The sequence below is a fragment of the Schistocerca gregaria genome, chromosome 1 (assembly GCF_023897955.1).
Source record: "Schistocerca gregaria isolate iqSchGreg1 chromosome 1, iqSchGreg1.2, whole genome shotgun sequence".
Taxonomy (NCBI): domain Eukaryota; kingdom Metazoa; phylum Arthropoda; class Insecta; order Orthoptera; family Acrididae; genus Schistocerca; species Schistocerca gregaria.
In genome coordinates, this window is record NC_064920.1 from 753,220,855 (window position 1) to 753,240,808 (window position 19,954).

Genomic DNA, 19,954 nt, shown 5'->3' on the forward strand with positions numbered 1-19,954 from the left:
ATCTTCCTTAGTAAACGAACATATGATGACAGAGTTCAGCATACCTTCTTTTGCGTGCTACTCTCGGATCGTGTTCCTGCTTCATTTCTGAGTACTCGAACACATTGCTGTCCATGTCCTCGTGATATATCTTTTGGATAAGATAGTAACATTTACAAAAGAGTTATTGTTACAAGGCGGTGTCCGGGACCGAACTGCGGACACGCGGTCTGTGTATTAATCCAGCACCTCAGTACACGACGCTATCTGGGAGCGACTAATTCGTTTCGCCCGAGTGCCGGCCGTGACTGGGTGAGTGCAGGGGTTAACGAACCGCCGACCGATGGGGAGATACGCGCTGCGCCTTCCGTGTGTGGTCTGCGACCTGGGTACTATTCGGGACTGTGGACCACGACAGATCCTGAGTGGACGCAGCAAAGGTAGACGTTTTTCTCCGTTGCTAGTCAGCTACACTATTTTTTTTGTTACTTCTCCCTCTTGTGACGGAAATCAAGCTGATACCTCATAGATATTACAAGTAACTAGCCAACACTCTCTTGTAATTCTTTCCTGAATGCTGAGTTTGAACGTTCCGAAAATAAAAATTTTTGAAAATATGTTTCCGGCTCCACCCACAACAGTTTCTCAGATCACCTATGATGTGAAATCAGGAACAACGTGTCACTCCCACACACGTAACAGTTAGAAAGTGCAAGTTTTTTTCTTGTATGTTAATTGACTGCACACATCAACAGTAAGATACCATCGCTATTTTACGAAAAACTACTGTAAGAAGTTTGGATGGAATGAAATGTATTTTTACTGAAAATAGGAATCGAAATACAAATTGATTTAATCTAACAAAAGGCATACTTAGACACTATCAAAATACCTCTAGACATTAGTTCTCACATCAACATACATACTCCGCAAGCCACCGCACGGTGTGTGGTGGAGGGTACTCTGTACCACTGCTAGTTATTTCCATTCCTGTTCCTACGACAAGTAGAGCGAGGGAAAACGGCTGTCTGTATCCCTCCGTATGAGCCCTAACTTCTAATATCTTATCTTCGTGATCCTTACGCGAAACATATGTTGGCGGCAGTAGAACTGTTCTGCAGTCAGCTTCAAATGCCGGTTCTCTAAATTTTCTGAAAAGAACGTCGCCTTCCCTCCAGGGATTCCCGTTTGAGTTTCCGAAGCATCTCCGTAACATCTGCGTGTTGTTAGAACCTCCCGGTAATACACCTAGCTGTCCGCCTCTGAATTGCTTCCACATCTTCCTTCAATCTGACCTGGAACGGATCCCAATCATTCGAGTAGTGCTCAAGAACAGGTCGCGCTAGCATCTTCTGTGCGGCCTTCTTTACGGATGAACCACACTTTCCTAGAATCCCTACAATAAACCGAAGTCGACCACTCGCCTTTCCTGTCACAGTCCTCATAAGCACGTTCCATTTCATATCACTTTGCAACGTTGCGCCAAAATATTTAAACGAAGTGACTGTGTCAAGCTGCACACAACTAATGTTGTATCCGAATATTACGGGTTTGTTTTTCCTACTCATCCGCATTAATTTGCATTTTTCTTCATTTAGATTTAGCTACCATTCAGCACACCAATTAGAAATTTCATCTAAGTCATCTTCTATCCTCCTAATTACTCAACGACGACACATTTCCATACACCACAGCATCGTCAACAAAAAGCAGCAGATTGCTGTTCGTCCGGTGTGCCAGATCGTTTATCTATAAAAGAAAAAATAATAATAACAGCGGTCCTATCACACTGCTCTGGGACACTCCCGACGATACACTTCTCTCTGAAGAAGACTCGTCGTCGAGGACAACATACTGGGTTCTGTTACTAAAGAAGTCTTCGAGCCTGTCACATACCTGGGAAATTATTCCATAAGGTCGTACCTTCGTTAACAGTCTGCAGAGTGTCACCTTGTCAAAAGCTTTATGAAAATCTGGAAATATGGAAGCTGCCTGTGCCCTTGATCAATAGTTCTCGGTGTATCATATGGCAAAAGGGGAAGCAGAGTTTTGGGCCAGTGGTGCTTTCTACAACAGTGCTGATTCGTGGACACAAACTTCTCGGAATAAAGAAAATTTATTATATTCGAACTCAGAATATGTCCACAAGGATCCTGGAGCAAACTGAAGTCAGGGACATTGGTCTGTAATTTTGCGGATCCCCTTTTCTATCCATCTCATGTACAGGAGTTGGCAGCTCTTTTTTCCAGTCGCATGGGACTTTCTATTGGGAGAGAGGTTTGCATTAATTGCAATGTAAGTAAGGCTCTAAATCGAAGGAGTACTCTCTGTTAAACCGAATTAGGATTCCTTCCAGACCTCGCGACTTATTTGCTTTCAACTCTTTCAGTTGTTCCTCTACACCAGGAATTCTTATTACTATGTTGTCCATACTGGTCAAAAGGCGGTATGTTTGTACGATTCTCTGCGTGAGCGATCACTTAAGCGCGGAATTTAAAACGTCGGCTTTCGTTCTCCTACCTCCAGTTGGCATACCAGACTGATCAACGAGTGACTGGATGGAAATCTTAGACCGCTTAGCGATTTTACATGGGACTAGGATTTTCTCGTGTTCTCAGCTAGGACTTCTGCTAAGATATGACAGGGTAGTTACTGCATGCTAGCGCACAGCTTATTCGTATTATAACACAAATTTATTCCAGATCACCTAATTAAGGAAACATGTGTTTAATATCAATTATTGAGACAGTAAGATCAAACATGTTTCTTTAGCAGTGACTGCTTCATAAAGTAGATGGTTCCAACTCAAGGAGGGAGAACTTTTTATCAATTTTTGTTCATCTAAATCGTTCGAGTATTTTTCGTGGGAAAAACGTGCAGCTGGCTCCCTTTGTATCTGCGTATGTTGGAGACCACAGCGTGAATTGTCATTTGGAGATTTCTTCGAAATCGTCGATGTTTAATTAAACCAAACCTTCTCCTTTTTTCTCTAACTTGCTTCCCATTTTTGATTTCTTATTTTGAACAGCGCTACAGGTCAAGACACTAGTTGACTTTTTTGTTTCTTACGTTCGATAAAATCTGTTTGTTTTTTCTTGGTCTGCGTTCTCCTCATCTTTTCAATTGAAATTTGGTTCTTGCAGTAAGGTGCTGGCCTTTGGGAGAAATGGAGATAGTATTGGACAGGAAAGAAACTCGGGAGAGGGCGCAGCATAATCCTAAAATTTAGATAAACCGATTGTTCTCTGAAGGACAATTAGAGACTTTATCAACATAATGAATGTTCCTAATATCACCTCTGATACAGACTAGTTGTTAGACTCGTCCAACAGACAAATATAAAGTTTTTTTTTTTTCAAAAACCAGCAATGAGCTTTCAAATGGTACCAATAAAACAATACTGAGTCACACGTTTGGACATCCCTCAACCGAAAATTAGGTCAAAATTATGAGGAGCATGCTTATAAAACTTCCAGCTCCACCACTGCCTTGTCTCCCACTTTTGAAGCCGATGTTAGCGCCGAGTGCAGTGGAACTACAAAACTCGAAGTTAGCAGCACGAAATCAAGATGGGCTAGTATCTTCAGGATGGAAGTGATCAATGTTAGACACAGGGACGATATTAAAATCACTCATACTATGGTAGAGTATTGCAACAAGAAAGCATGTCATGTAGCTGAAAAAGACTGCAGGTTGTGTCTAGTTACAAGAAGGGATACAGCCGAGCGTAATTACTGTACATAAATATGTTGTAGACGTAATGACATCTACTTTCTACTCTCCTTCCGTGACTTAACTGGAGACTGAGCAATTTTGAAGGAATCCACGTGTAATTCGCGAGCACCGATCGCATGAAACCAAGATTACAATCTTATCCATTAGTTCTAGAAAGCAGTGGATAGTAATTCTCAATTTGACTTCTCGAAAGTCTTCAGCACGGTTACATATCGTCGTCTAGTAAACGGAAAACCTGAAAAACTGTGCTTGAATCGAGGATGTTCGATAAAGAGAAATTGAGCCAGTTTTGATGGGAATGCTTCAGAAGAAAAGAAAGTAGCGTCTAGCATAACCTCAAAGTAGTACACAGTTCTCGATTATGTAACTGACCTCGGAGATAATGTCCTCAGGTCTCTGAGACTGTTAGCAGATGTGTCAGTTGCGTACGTGGAAGTGGCTCCATTAGGCAATACATTGCTTACCAAACTACCTATTTGCTTCTGTTTCGGATTCTTCGGCCGACGTTCGTCTTATGATTTTACTGATGTTTGGCCAGCACGAGTGGCCAACACGAGTGGCACGAATGGTGGTGAACTGGCAATGAAGGGTGAAGCTTTGACAATGCCAGCCACTCGTGCTGGCAAAACGTCAGTGAAATCATCAGACGAACGTCGGCCGAAGAGCCCGAGACAGAAGCAGATAGGCAGTTTGTCAACATGCGGCCACGAAAGTCTTAACAATTTTACATTGCTTACCATCAAAACCACGACATCATGAAATTGGCATGGATAAACGTAAGATTGGCATGATATGTATTACGTTCTCAGATATGCAAATGGTTAGCATTTCGGCAAAACTTCAAAAGGTATGGAGTGGTTATAATTAAAGTGCAGCTATTCACGGAGGTCCAGTGTGGGCTGTAATTATCGTACTTGGTAGATATTCTAATGTGTTAATGCGGAATTTATTTACACCGAAATAAATTTGTTTTAACGGTAGCGATCAGCTGTAAATTTGGCACTGTGAATGCAACAAAGGCGCACAGAAATGTTTGCATGTGTAATGGATTAGGAATGGGACGTAGGCAGAAAAGGTCGAACAAGTAAAGCAGTATTTTGAGTTTATTATTAACCGCCGCTTACACAGTTTTCCGATATGAGCATCGGAGGTGCTGTAACCGTAAAACGACGTGATTTACAGTTGCTCGCAGTAGTTCCCATGGAATCTAAGAAACGTGTTCTTGCGTACTGTCCTTCAGATCGGGTTGAGACTGAACGTGTCCCTGGTAAACGCGTCCTTTTGGGTAATCCCAGAGCCAAAAGTCACATGGATTCATATCAGGTGATCCTCCAAGCCATGCATATGGAGAACCTCTGGACATAGCACGTTCGTGAAAGGTTGCATTTAGCAGGTCTTTCACTAGGTGAGTGATGTGAGGTGTTGCCCCATCTTGCATGAAAACAGTAGTTTCCACACAGATGCACTCTTCCAAAGCAGGAGCCACATGGTGTACAAGGAGGTCTCGATAACTTGCAGACGTCATAGTACACCTGAGAGGCGTTCTGGGTGTGATCTCTTCAGAGAAGAACGGACCTAGAGTAAATGTGCTTGTGAATACACACCACCTAGTCACATACCCCAAGTGCAATGGCTACTTTGTGCACAACACGTGGTGTAACAAATGCGACATTGTGTGTATTCACGGCACCCTTTAGTGTAAAATGTGCCTTGTCACGCCATAGAATGTTGCCAGCCACATGTCATTAACTTCGATACGTGCCAGAAACTGAACAGCAAATTCAGAACTTTGGTGGAGGTTATGAGGTTCCAGTTGCTGCACCGTCCGGATTTTATACGGGTACCAGTCTAAAATAGACCTCAAAACTATCATTATTGTTGAGCATGGGATACACAACACTTGTGTCATTGCTCAAGCACTAGCATTACTCGAGAAACGTGCTAAATGGTCAGATGTGGCTACAGCAACTTCCTCAATAACTTCAGTCGACATAGCACGGCTTCCGTTTCCAGGTGGCACACCAAGCTCACCCGTGTTTTCGAATTTCATTATCGTCTTCTTCATACCACCTGATGGCATTGGGGCTCTCCTCAGACCGTACTTGCTCAGTGCAGCACTATGACTGCTGTAGTTTAAATGAAATAGTTTCAGTAAAAGCGCCCAGTCTCTCTTCTCGGTAGCCATACTGCTCTCTAACGGTACGGCTTGTCAAATGACACCGTGGATGTCTTACCGTCATGTGAGAAACAGCGCACAGCGCCATATTTGCACCAAGTGATCAAAACTGTAACTAAATTTTTTCCAGTCTAAATAGGCCCCGCATTAATGCATTAGTAATCTATCATGTTTCGTAGCCGTCCGATAGTTACAGCCCATACTGGGCCTCCGTGAGTAATCGCACCTTAATTATAACCACGCGCTATGTAGAAGTAACACCACCCACTTTGTGTATATAAGAATACGCTACACAATTGGTCTCTCATAGCAAAAATCTCATTCAGTGTTCTTTATCTGTGAAAAAATCGTGCTACACCTCGTGTGAGGAGAAGGAACGTGTAAAACGACATGTTCAATAGTAGAAGGGTTATAGCTTTCCAGCCTGCGCTTCATCGTTTCGCTATATTTCCTCATGCTTTAGTACGGGTCCCACGGCTTTCATGTGAATATGGAACTGATGAGCTCAGGAGAGGGATACTCAACCCATTCCAAGTTTTCAGCGAGCGCATCCGCCTGTGCTCGTCGGTGTACAAGAGGGGTGGCCGAGAGGTTCTAGGCGCTACGGTCTGGAACCGCGCGACCGCTACTGTCGCAGGTTCGAATCCTGCCTCGAGCACGGATGTGTGTCATGTCCTTAAGTTCTAGGGGACTGATGACCTCAGAAGTTAAGTCCCATAGTGCGAAACGTCCCCTTAGAAATTTTTTTGTGCTGATAAACCCCTTAAGTTATTTGATTTTCAAACAGCTGAGCAGAACTGAACGTACTCAGATATTTTGTTCTTTACTTATTCTGATCAACACTAAACTGACAGAGAATAGTTTTAGCGCAACGCAATCTGACTTTTAATAATCTCTACAAAAGAATGGCCCTGACTAACAATAACCTATAAATTTCATGAATGACTTACCTCACGAAAATCTTCGTTACTCGAACTACTGCAATACAACGAGCGCCAATACAGCCAGCTAAATGAAAGATTCTAACTACTGAAGGCACTAACTACTGATAGGAATAGTTAGCAAAAGGAAGATTTTGATAGAGAACAAACAATGTATTTACCTTAAAAATGTTATATATATATATATATATATATATATATATATATATATATATATATATATATATATATATATGTTCATGGTATTCAATATTATAAATTTACTCTTTCTGATGGACACACGTCCAGATCGTTCGCTCTCAAAATTCTGCCATCTCTCTCCCCACATCCACCACTGCTGGCGGCTCACCCCCAACTGCGCAACGTTAGCGCTGTTCCCGTCTAGCTGCCCAACACTGCAATGGTGAATATTCCAACAATGCCAACCAGCGACAGACTGCGCACAGCATAGCCAGTGATTTTCATAGAGAACGCTAGGTGACGTTACCAACATAAAAACCTAAACAGCCTACTTACAAGTGCTCAGAGTGATTTGGACCAAGAGGAGTTCAATAAGTAATGCACCAATTTTTTTCTACAAGTTGGTTGGTTTTATACCATATTCCAATACACCTTGTTATTCCCCACTCCTGTGACTACAATACCCTATTTTTTAACATAATCTCCGTTCAATGCAGCTGCCTTAGGCCACCTCACTGGGAGGGCCTGTATGGCCGCTTGGTGCCACTCTACTGGGCGACGTCAGAGGCAACATTTTGCTGCATCAATAGCCTCCCCAACAGTCATGTACTCCTTCCCCCAGAGTACATCCTTCATCGGACCAAATAGATTGGAATGTGCGAGATCAGAACAGTAGGGTGAATGAGGAAGAACACATTTTTGAATACCTTAACTAGTGTATCAGCACTATCAACAGAGACGTCCCCCTGAGCATCTAGGTGTTTGACAGCGACCTCTCGATCACCTTGAACGAGAGTGTTCATACGTTCCAACACTGCAGTGTATCGTCCGGCGGGCACGCGAGAGATCGTACAGGTTTGCGCAAATTTGTCGCGATGGTGACAACGACTCGTCCAACGACTCACCGTTCTTTTGTTCACTGCCAAGTCTCCATAGACATTCTGCGAACGCCTAATAATATCTACGATGCTCTCCTAGTCCGCCTAAAGAAACTCAAAGACAGCTCTCTGCTTGAAACGCACCTCCGTTACGGACACCATTTTGAATGTTACGTACAGCGCCGCCACAATCTGAATCTCATGAAACTATAGGCGCTGAAGCGGGAATATTCTACCATGTCCCAGAATAAATTCCGTATTTTTTGAATCGAAGTTGGCCGAGAAAAAAAAGTGTTTCATTACTTATTGAGCGCGGCTGATACGTATGTTCGCTTGGCCGTGCAGTAAATTACAGCGACGTCACGTAACTTGTGTTATGCAATATAATTATAGAGCATGACAAGTACCTTCATAGACGGTGTAAAGGCGTCTGGAGCATCACAGGCTGTGAGTACTCCGACCACTATTGCAGTTTTCATTGACGCGCAGAAGAGAGAGGCACACCGATAGTGGTGCGGGAAGTATGAAACAGAAGGACACAGGGCTGGCACTATGTCGTCTTTTCAGTAGACTCCGGTTCTCTGTACAGCGATTCTATGGACGTATCCGCATGTGGGATTACTGCATTCGTCATCGTCATCATCATCATCATACAAGCCGAGCACCTGACATAATAGAGAGGGATCTCACTGGATGAACAACACGCTTACCTCGAGAGAGTTTAGTAGCTTATTTGGACAGTAGTCGTTAGATTTATGATTTGTTAAGGCTGGTTGCTGTGTCGTATAATCATGACATACCTCGGCGCAGATGATGTTCGACTGTTGACATTGAGGCCAGAGCACTTTTTCCACATCTTTCACCCGTTGGAAGTACGTGGGCATGGGTTGGCTGTGAGACTGGCATGCCATCACCCGCCGGTCACTACAGTGTAATGAATCCTGGATTTATAGAAAGACATACCCTTATCTGTCATCCAAATTGAGCCCACCTAGATTAGAACAATTGTCGCAGCCAGAGATGGCAGCCTTGTGTACATAATGTAGACATATTCTCCCAGATTTTCTAAAAATTTAACCATGTATTCTTCCTAGTAAGTAAACTACAGATGATAGCTTTAGCCTTCTGGGTGAGCCTGACGTAACTGCATCATTTCCGCTGCAGCTGACAGCAAATTGCCGCACAATCAGTCATCAGGCAGCTGAGCCGTTTTGGCTCGTCTAGAGATGTACTACACTATTGTAGGTATTTTAGCGTGTGCTGCAGACAAGTAATGGAAAAAAAAAACCTTGCTTCACTTTTCGGAGGTTAGAATAATTACTTTACGTTCAACCTTCGTATTAATCAAACGTTTGGTGTTGGCCTTCCAACCATTACCTGCCAGAATGTTATGTAGATAGAGAGGCAGTTGGAAGGTAGAGGTCTGAGGAAGATCGAAAAGCCAAGTCTGCTAGGTATCAGCTCTTGTTGTTGTTGTTGTTGTTGTTGCTGCTGCTGTTGTGGTTGTTATGCATGTCTCTTTATAGTGCCACCCTATCAGGAGAATCTTCTTCGTAGTTTATAACCTGTGGGTTCACATGTAGTATAAACTGGCTCAAATAGTTCAAATGGCTCTGAGCACTATGCGACTTAACTGCTGAGGTCATCAGTCACCTAGAACTTAGAACTAATTAAACCTAACTAACCGAGGGACATCACACACATCCATTCCGAGGCAGGATTCGAACCTGCGACCGTAGTGGTCGCTTGGCTCCAGACTCTAGCGCCTAGAACCGCACGGGCACTCCGGCCGGCGTAGTATAAGCTGGTATTTTAGAGTAGCGTAAAATCTGTATATGTCTACATATGAAGATGAAAGAAACAAACTCTAAATAAGTCGTTATACATTTCGATAATAATACGAATGGTAGCGATCTAATCACTAAGTAAAGGCCCGCCCGGTTGGCCGTGCGGTCTAACGCACGACTTCCCGGGCGGGAAGGAACGCCTGGTCCCCGGCACGAATCCGCCCGGCGGATTTGCGTCGAGGTCCGGTGAGCCGGCCAGTCCGTGGATGGTTTTCCATCTGCCTCGGCAAATGCGGGCTGGTTCCCGTTATTCCGCTTCAGTTTATCTCGGCGATTGCTGCCCAAACAAGTTCTCCACGTACGAGTACAGCACCATTACTCTACCACGCAAACATAGGGGTTACACTCGTCTGGTGTGAGACGTTCCCTGGGGGTCCACCGCGGGCCGAACCGCACAATAACCCTGGGTTCGGTGTGGGGCGGCGGAGGGGTGAAGTGGACTGCGGCAGTCGTCGTGGGGTTGACCATTGCGGCTGCAGCGGGGACGGAGCCTCTCCGTCGTTTCTATATCCCCGGTTAACATACAATACAATCACTAAGTAAGACCTCAAGTTAAGCACAGCACACATGCCGTTTTCCCTCAGTTGCTTTCTCTTCCTGTAACACGCTAATCTTTTACATTCATTATCTACTTTTTTTTCAAGGGGGGGGAGGGGCGTGTGGACGGTCATCAGTCTTCTGACTAGTTTGATACGGTCCGTCACAAATGGCTTTCCTGTGTCAACCTCTTCATCTCCGAGCACCACTTGCACCCTACGGCCTCAGTTACTTGCTGGATGCATTCTCCTGTTTCCTGCCATCCATTTTACCCTCTGCAGTTCCCTCTACTACCATGGAAGTTATACGCTGGTGTCTTAACACACGTCCTGTCATCCTGTCCCTTCTTCTTGTCAGAGTTTTGCACATGTTGCTTTCGTCCCCGATTCTGCGTAGAACCTCCTCATGTTCAACGTTCATCTGTAGCACCACACTGCAAAAGCTTCGATTCTCTTCTTTTCTAGTTTTCCCTCTGTGCATGATTCACTACCATGCAACGCTATGTTCCAAACGTACATTCTTAGAAATTTCTTCCTTAGATTAAGGCCGATCTTTAACACCAGCAGACGTCTCGAGCACGAATGCCCTCTGCCTCGTCCTTCATGAGTTATTTTGCATCCAAGGTGGCAGAATTCCCTAATTCGTCTATTTCTTGACCATAAATTCTGATGTTAAGTTTCTCGCTATTCTCATTTCTGCTACTTCTCTTAACTTTTAGGTTATTCCAGTTTACTCTATAGGCATTGGAATTTTCATTCCATTTGACAGATCTTTTCAATTATTCTTTTCCTTCACTGAGTGAGGACGGTAATGTCATCAGAGAATCTTATCACTGATATCCCATCACCATGAAATTTAATCGCACTCTTAAACTTGTCTTTTATTCCTGTCGTTGCGTCTTCGATGTATAGATTGCACAGTAGCGGCGAAAGACTGCATCCCTGTATTACACCGTTTTTAATCCGCGCCTTTGTTCTTGATCTCTCACTCTTAGGGTTTCATCTTGGTTCTTGTACTTCACCTGCCTTTCCTTGTAGATTACTCCTATCTTTCTGAGAATTTTGAACATCAACCGCAATGTCAGAACAGCAATCCTGGTGCCTTTACCGAACTACGATATTTTAAAGCACAGAAGCACATTTTGTACTATCTTCTAAGATAGGAATCGCTTGATGCTCTAAAAATATCCGGATCGTTATAGTTGTTACGTATAACATTTTCTTTCATTAGAATAAAATGCATGACATACAACGAACACTGTTGTAACCGAGGCTGCCAATACCATATCAGTCTAAGAAGATGACCTGACAACCTTGATCTGTTCAAATTAAGCAAAGGAATAGATTATCTGGTGAATTAAATATATTTTCTCTACAGCAATTTATTTACAAGAATGCATTTGAATCGCTGCGTTTCGTCTCGTGTAAAGTAAGCATTAAAGAGGCGTCAGAACATAAATTCTAACTACTCGTACATTTGGTGATGAGAAAGCTATTTTAGCCCACGCAGCTCAGGAAGGAACCATTCGCTTGTCTTCAAGAACCGCGATGGTGATTTTAAGGAATTTTATCTACGAAAAGGTTACAGTTTTTTAATGTAATCAGCCACATTAACGAAAAGGAACTATATATGTGAAAAACAAAGGACAAAAAGTTACCGGTGAAACCTGTCACTTGCTAACATGAGGCTCTACGGGGCTACTGTTGACAAACGCAGTCTTAGGCGGCTTTCTAGAAGAGAATATTGCCTCGGATGCAGCGTCACAGAACACAAATTGCAGAATGAGTCAGCTGCGAGAAGTTGATAGGGCTTGCCCAAGTGGAGGATGCAGAAACGCTTTTAAAAGCGGCCGCAGTCGTTAAGACATAGCGTCGCGTCCCGGGGGTGTTACTAGCAGATGGGCGGATGACCTCTCGATAGAGAATGAATGTGATAAGGCAAAGGAGAGAGACAGAGAGATGAAGTCAGACAGACAGAGGAGATAAATACGCTGAGCAAAATGATCGTTATATCAAAGAAGCTAGTGCAACAACCACACTTCGGCAGCTAGACAAACTCCAACGTTAAACAACCATCATATGATCAATACATTAAATCTGTCCAAATATATTGCAAGCAGCAGCATTATTCTTTGACTATCGATATTTCTCTTTTTCTTTGAATATTTACCCACAGAGAGTACTCGCACCTATGAGACTTGCAGGTCTAAAGTGATACAAACCAGTAAACCGCTCCATGCAAGAGATGTGTGAAGCTCACTTGTCTTCTGGAGGGGCGGGAGAATTTTTGATCTGCACAGTGAAGAAAAAGTACGGAAGATGCATTTGGCAGTGGCTTATAATGGTCTGTACGCAGTCTGCTTATTTATTAGTCCATAAATCGTGTAATGAGAATGCAAAAAGAAAAAAAAATGCAAAAATAAAAGTACCAACAAGAAGATCGTTGGACGAAGCTGAAACATCGTTAAGTTGCAGTCTTACGTTACGTATGTTGGTATATTTTCGTAACAAAGCTGTTTCAATGGTGCCTGTCAAAATTACTTTTTTTCTGTGTAGTGAATAAATTCTTTCGACTTACTTATCCGACTTACTTATCCGAAACTATCGATTATACTTCATTCGGTATTGATAGTGAGCCTCGTAGTTTCCTGCTATTGGCAGCCCTCGCCCTAAAGGAGCGAGCGTCTGGAGGAAAGCACGGAAACGAATGCGCTCTTTATGTGCTTGCAGATCCGTAGCTCCCTGTATAACCGAGATCTTAAATAGATCTCAGAGTAACTTTACTGTAAGCATTTTACAGACGCTGTCTTCAATTTCAAAACTGAGATTGTAACTATGCTTAAAAAGATTGTGTTCTCAGAGTGAGGGAGCAAACAGAGGGGAAATTCCTAGCCTTCTGGCATCGCAAAAAGAGACTGTACATTAAATATCGCTGACCACCGTATGATGCCTGGCAGATTCTACCCCTCACTCAACTGTTTTGAAGTTCATTAGTTCCACGCGTAACAGCTTCTCCATCAAAGACGAACATAGATTGTGAACGGTATTGAATAAATAAATCGCCTGTCTAGTAGGCCTAACGACTGTGACACACATTTTCCCAACAACATACTGGGTGATCAAAAAGTCAGTATAAATTTGAAAACTTAATAAACCACGGAATAATGTAGATAGAGATCTAAAAATTGACACACATGCTTGGAATGACATGGGGTTTTACTACAACCACCCCATATTGCTAGAGGCGTCTTGCGCGCGTCGTTTGGTGATGATCGTGTGTTCAGACGCCACTTTCGTCATGCTTGGCCGCCCAGGTCCCCAGACCTCAGTCCGTGCGGTTATTGGCTTTGGGGTTACCTGAAGTCGCAAGTGTATCGTGATCGACCGACATCTCTAGGTATGCTGAAAGACTACATCCGATGCCAATGCCTCACCATAACTCCAGACATGCTTTACAGTGCTGTTCTCAACATTATTCCTTGACTACAGCTATTGTTGAGGAATGATGGTAGACATATTGAGTATTTCCTGTAAGGAACATCATCTTTGCTTTGTCTTACTTTGTTATGATAATTATTGCTATTCTGATCAGATGAAGCGCCATCTGTCTGACATTTTTTGAACTTTTGTATTTTTTTAGTTCTAGTAAAACCCCATTCATTCCAAGCATGTGTGTCAATTTGTACCTCTCTATCTACATTATTCCGTGATTTATTCAGTTTTCAAATTTATACAGACTTTTTGATCACCCGGTATATACAGTGACATTCGCTCGTCGCAGTAGAAACGTGTCCAGGCAAGTGCAGATTTAGTATGTGATGTGGTGCCAGCCGAATTTGGCTCCTTCAGCAGCTTATGTTTGAATAGCTAACAGTATATCCACTTTAGACTGTGGTGTCTTTATTCACACAAAAACGGTTCAAATGGCTCTAAGCACCCTGGGACTTACCAGCCGACGCCATCAGTTCCCTAGACTTAGAACAACTTAAACGTATCTAACCTAAGGACATCATACACATCCACGCCCGAGGTAGGATTCGTACCTGCGACCGCAACATCGGCCGGCACATATACACACTGGCATCAAAAGTTGTCCACTGGACTCGTGTCTTACCCACTCTTCCATTACAACATTCGATTTATGCACTATTATGTACTTTAATTATGCAGTCGTCATTATTTCCCCCTTCAATCCTAAAATGCGACGGACTCTTGGACGAAAGAAGTATTTTCACAGCCCAAATATAATTACAGGAAATGGGTATATCATCGGGAGCACACAAAATAAACCGTTGTGCTATTCCGCGTGGTTTGATTAACAGAGCCTCGTTAACAATATTAATGAATCGTAATCTGAGATCGTTCTCAGTTCTTTTATTTCTTTTTTACACAGCATACGCAAATAACTACGCTCTCTGACTCTCTCTCTCTCTCTCTCTCTCTCTCTCTCTCACACACACACACACACACACACACACACACACACACACACACACACACACACACACATACACAGACAGACAGGCAGAGAGAGAGAGAGAGAGAGAGAGAGAGAGAGAGAGAGAACTTGTTTAGCGAGGTATTCACCATTGCACAATAACATTTTCGTTGTTTCTACATATAAGAGTTATTCTTAAATATATTATGTAGTACTTATATATTTTTGTTTTTATGTCATTCTGTGTTTCTCGAAAAAGTGCATCCAAAAAGCACGGAGATAATCATCATCGCTCATCAGCTGAGATGGTTAGGCCATGTTCACGTCATGGCGAGCTCTGCTGTGGCAGTAGGCCTTATGGAGTGCATCTTAAGCGCTGTAAGGACTACTAGCTAAGACGCGTCATGAAGCTGTGCACCTGACGGATTTTGAATAGCGCCTCATTATGGGCAGGCGTACGCGGCCTCAAGATTCCGTTCTGGCACGTCTGACTACCATAACGGAAGATCACCGTACTGACCACCAATCACAAGTCACCGTTCCACCATATCTGACCATGACAAGGGACGATCGCCATATTGTGGACCTAGCGCGTCGTCACTCCTTCACATCTGCGCCTGCCTGCCATCCGGAAACAAATAATGGATCCCTGCAAGATGTTGTGCTATTCTGCACAACTGATCAGAGACTAGCAGCCGTTGGATTAGGGAATTACCGTCTCAGGCACAGGCTGCCATTAACACCACTACAGAAGTGGCTGTGTTTGGAGTGGTATCGTGAGGATGAAGCATGGAATACTGATGAATGGCTTCACTTTCTGTTCAGCGATGGATGGCGTTCGGCGATTACCATCGTCGGCCGGTATGGCGGTGAACTGGGAAGAGATCGCATTCTGACAACGTTTTGGAGTGGCACAGCGGTGTTATTCCGGCCGTCAAAGTGCGGGCAGCCATCGGATATGACTTCAGGTCACGGCTGGAAGTGACTGAGGGAACTCATGGCACAACGGTACGTCACGTACATCCTGTGTCCTCATGTGTGTCCCTCGTGAGACAGTATCGTGGTGCCATTTTTCAATAGAACAATAATCGGCTACACAAGTCCCGGGTGTATCTCTGAGCTAGCTGTGTACTCCTATGGCCAGCAAGATCCCTACATCTCCCTTATAGAACGTGGCCATCTCGCACGTCAACTCCGCCCAATGCCAGTACCGAGGATATGAAAGACTACAACAGTTGGGGGCCGGATTGCTTGAGGAGAAAATACAACGGCTTGGCAACTCTCTTCCCAGGCTATTCAGCGCATGCAACCATGCCAGAAGGGGTGCAACGTCATACTGATGAGTGGGATCATAATACCAAGTTAGTAGCAAATTTGACTAGACTTTGTAACCACTGAAACACCATCACGCACTCTCTCAACCTGTAAAACTTTGTTTCCTGCTCCGCTTCGGTGTGCTTCACATTTTTTGTCAGGCAGTACACATATGAGAAAATATTCGCTGGTGACCCAAAACATAGACCAGCATCTTAATACAGTGTTGGTCCGCTTTCGGAACGGAACATTGCGGTTATACGTGGCATGGACTCAACAAATCCTTGGAAGGTGAGCAACGGTGTGAAGCATCAGGTGTCTAAGCACGCGCCACTTAGTTCCCGCAAATTACGGGCTGGTAGTTGACAGACAAGAAGCTGGCGTCGATAGAGTCCCAGACGTGCTCCATACGGTTCATGTCACATGAATTTGGTGCACACGGTATCAACGTGAGCTCATTATCAAACTCCTCAAACTACTGTAGCACGATTCTAGCTTTGTGACACGAACAGTTTTGCTTCTGGATGATGCCATTGTCATCGTGGTTCGGGAACGTCAAGCATGAAGGGGTGACCGGCAATAATGTTCACGTACTGCACACCTGCCATGCTGCCTTCTATTACTACCACAGATCCTATGGGAGCCTAGGATAATATTCCTCATAGAATATTACCGACTCATCTTCTCGCTTCTGTGGCGAGGTTCATGTTTCGAGCAACCGTTCGTCCGGATGACTGCATATCCAGACACGACCATCAACCTGGTGTAACTTGAAATGTCGGTCATTCAACCCGCCGACAGGTTACCATTGATCCACGCTCCAGTCACGACGATTCAGCACCCACTGCAGTTGAAACTGATGTTACGTCAGCACGGCAGCATGTAGGGCTCGCCATTAGGAGTCCTATGATCAACACTGTTCATTGAAAGGTGAGCTCCCAAACACAAGCTACTCTGTCGTCGGAACTGCCACAGATCGCAGCCTATTCTGCGTTACAGTGCGGGAAGCTTCCGACCTCCGGGTTCTATGACGAGGCGTGTACGCCCGACATCTTGTCTCCCACTCGCAGTTTCACCGTCTTAAGCCACTTTCCATAGTTGCTGACGACAGTAGCACGAGAACAGCCAAACAGTTTCATCGTTTCGGCGGCGATCGTTTACAGGCTCCAGGTCATAATATCCTGCCCTCTTTCAATGTCTCTTACACACTAATGGGGAGTCAAATGAAACGAGGCGAACTGTTTTTGAAATAATTATCAGTTTACTTATTGTTTTCTCCATTTGTCTCGTTTTAATTTAACTACAGCTTATAAGTGTATTGCCCTATATGCGGTGCGTGTCACCGCTAGAATTATTTTCCATTTGTCTCTGCTTGGCTCATACTTTAGTTATCGCGTCTCGTAACCACAATGGCAGCAGATCGCATTCATTCTCGTGGTAGTCAGTGAACATGTTGTTCCTAGCCATCAGTCAGTGTATGTAGGAGTTGCCGAAGCATGATCTATCCAGCAGCAGCCCCACCACTCTCATTTGTTGTTCGTCTGTAATGCCACTCAGCATCGAGCGCAACATAACAGCATTTAGTGTTCACGAACTAACACTGTTGGACACGTTGAAGCTGAAATTCTGACAATAATCCTTTTTGCTAGACGTTAGCCGGAGGCAGCGATACAATACATAGTGCAGTCGGAACCGTTTGCTATTCCTGTACAATGGAAGCCATTGTAATGAGAAGGGTGTCATCAGTTTAGCCGGCAGTAAACGACGTCGAAAATTCGACTCGTACAGGTCCACGCTCTGGCTATATCTCACATCAAAGTGTGGTCGAATCTTTTTCAAATAAGTTGTTTGACTCTTATCTCTGGGTGGTCGCTCATTGGTTGCATTGCCCAACGAATTCTTCAGATCTAGTTCATAAAGAATTTGTCGGAATAAATGTAGGTGAAGTTAACAGTGTCTTAAAAAGTAAACTGAATTAGCGATACAAAGTTAATATATCTGCTGTATGACAGCAAATGGCTGGCCTCGCTACATTTAAGCAGTTCGCTACACAAGTCAAAGTTCTTGAAAGACCTAATAAAATAAGTGAGACGATTGTTCGTAGTTACTAGTTTGTAATTACTATTCCACTAAATAGTTGAAGTCCATCAAACAACTCAACTGTTCAGAAATAAAATCCACAAAACCCAATGCGAACTTATCTTTCTCTTCCTCATACACTCGAAAATTTAGACACAAATCTTGCCCTAGCCCTGATGTTTTCTATATTTTTTACATTTGAGCATCTTGGTAAGACAATCACCGAATATTACAACCACTTGACATCTAACACGCCGACTTCTCGTAGCAGAATAATTCCGCTTAGAAATGACTGCCCCGTTTATAGCATGTGTTCTGTGTGCTCTATCAGCGTCTTACAGTGTAGCATCCTCTGATTTAATCTTAATTGTAATTATATCAATAGACGTGCGATAAAACACCAGTTCATTTGACGTCATGCGGTCAAACATTAACTGTGAATTTGCGCGAACAAAAACTATTCTCAACTCCGCTAGTAGCATATGTGCAATACGCGCATTTACGCTGTTGTTGAGTCAGTTTTCATGAGGCGTTATTTGTTTTTGGCTGCTACGTTTACTTTAGAACTTATTCATCAACATTCAGGTTCATTAAGGAGAAACAGCATACATTGATCTATACTGCTGGCCATTAAAATTGCTACACCAAGAAGAAATGTAGATGATAAACGGGTATTCAGTGGACAAATATATTATACTAGAACTGGAGTGTGATTACATTTTCACGCAATTTGGGTGTATAGATCCTGACAAATCAGTACACAGAACAACCACCTCTGGCCGTAATAACGGCCTTGATACGCCTAGCCATTGACTCAGAGTTTGGATGGCGTGTACAGGTACAGGCCCATGCAGCCTCAACACCATACCACGGTTCATCAAGAGTAGTAACTGGCGTATTGTGACGAGCCAGTTGCTCAGCCACCACTGACCAGGCTTTTTCAATTGGTGAGAGATCTGGAGAATGTGCTGACCAGGGCAGCAATCGAACATTTTCTGTATCCAGAAAGGCCCGTACAGGACCTGCAACACGCGGTTGTGCATTATCCTGCTGAAATGTAGGGTTTCGCAGGGATCGAATGAAGGGTTGAGCCACGGGTCGTAACACATCTGAAATGTAACGTCCACTGTTCAAAGTGCCGTCAGTGCGAACAACAGGTAACGTGTAACCAATAGCACCCCATACAATCACGACGGGTGATACGCCAGTATGGCGATGACGAATACACGCTTCCAATGTGCGTTCACCGCGATGTCGCCAAACATGGATGCGACCATCATGATGCTGTAAACAGAACCTGGAGTCATCCGAAAAAAAATGAAGTTTTGCCATTCGTTCACCCAGGTTCATCGTCGAGTACACCATCGCAGGCGCTCTTATCTGTGACGCAGCGTCAAGGGTAACCGCAGCCATGGTCTCCGAGCTGATAGTCCATGCTGCTGGAAACGTGGTCGAACTGTTTATGCAGATGGTTGAAGTCTTGCAAACGTCCCCATCTGTTGACTCAGGCATCTAGACGTGGCTGCACGATCCGTTACAGCCCCTCATCTCGACTGCTAGTGATTCGAGGCCGTTGGGACCCAGCACTGCGTTCCGTATTATCCTCCTGAACCCCCCGATTCCATATTCTGATAACAGTCATTGGATCTCGACCAACGCCAGTAGCAACGTCGCGATACGATAAACCGCAATCACGGTAGGCTACAATCCGACCTTTATCAAAGTCGGAAACGTGATGGTACCCATTTCTCCTCCTTACACGAGGCATCACAACAACGTTTCACCAGGCAACGCCGGTCAACTGCTGTTTGTGTATGAGAAATCTGTTGGAAACTTTCCTTATGTCAGCAC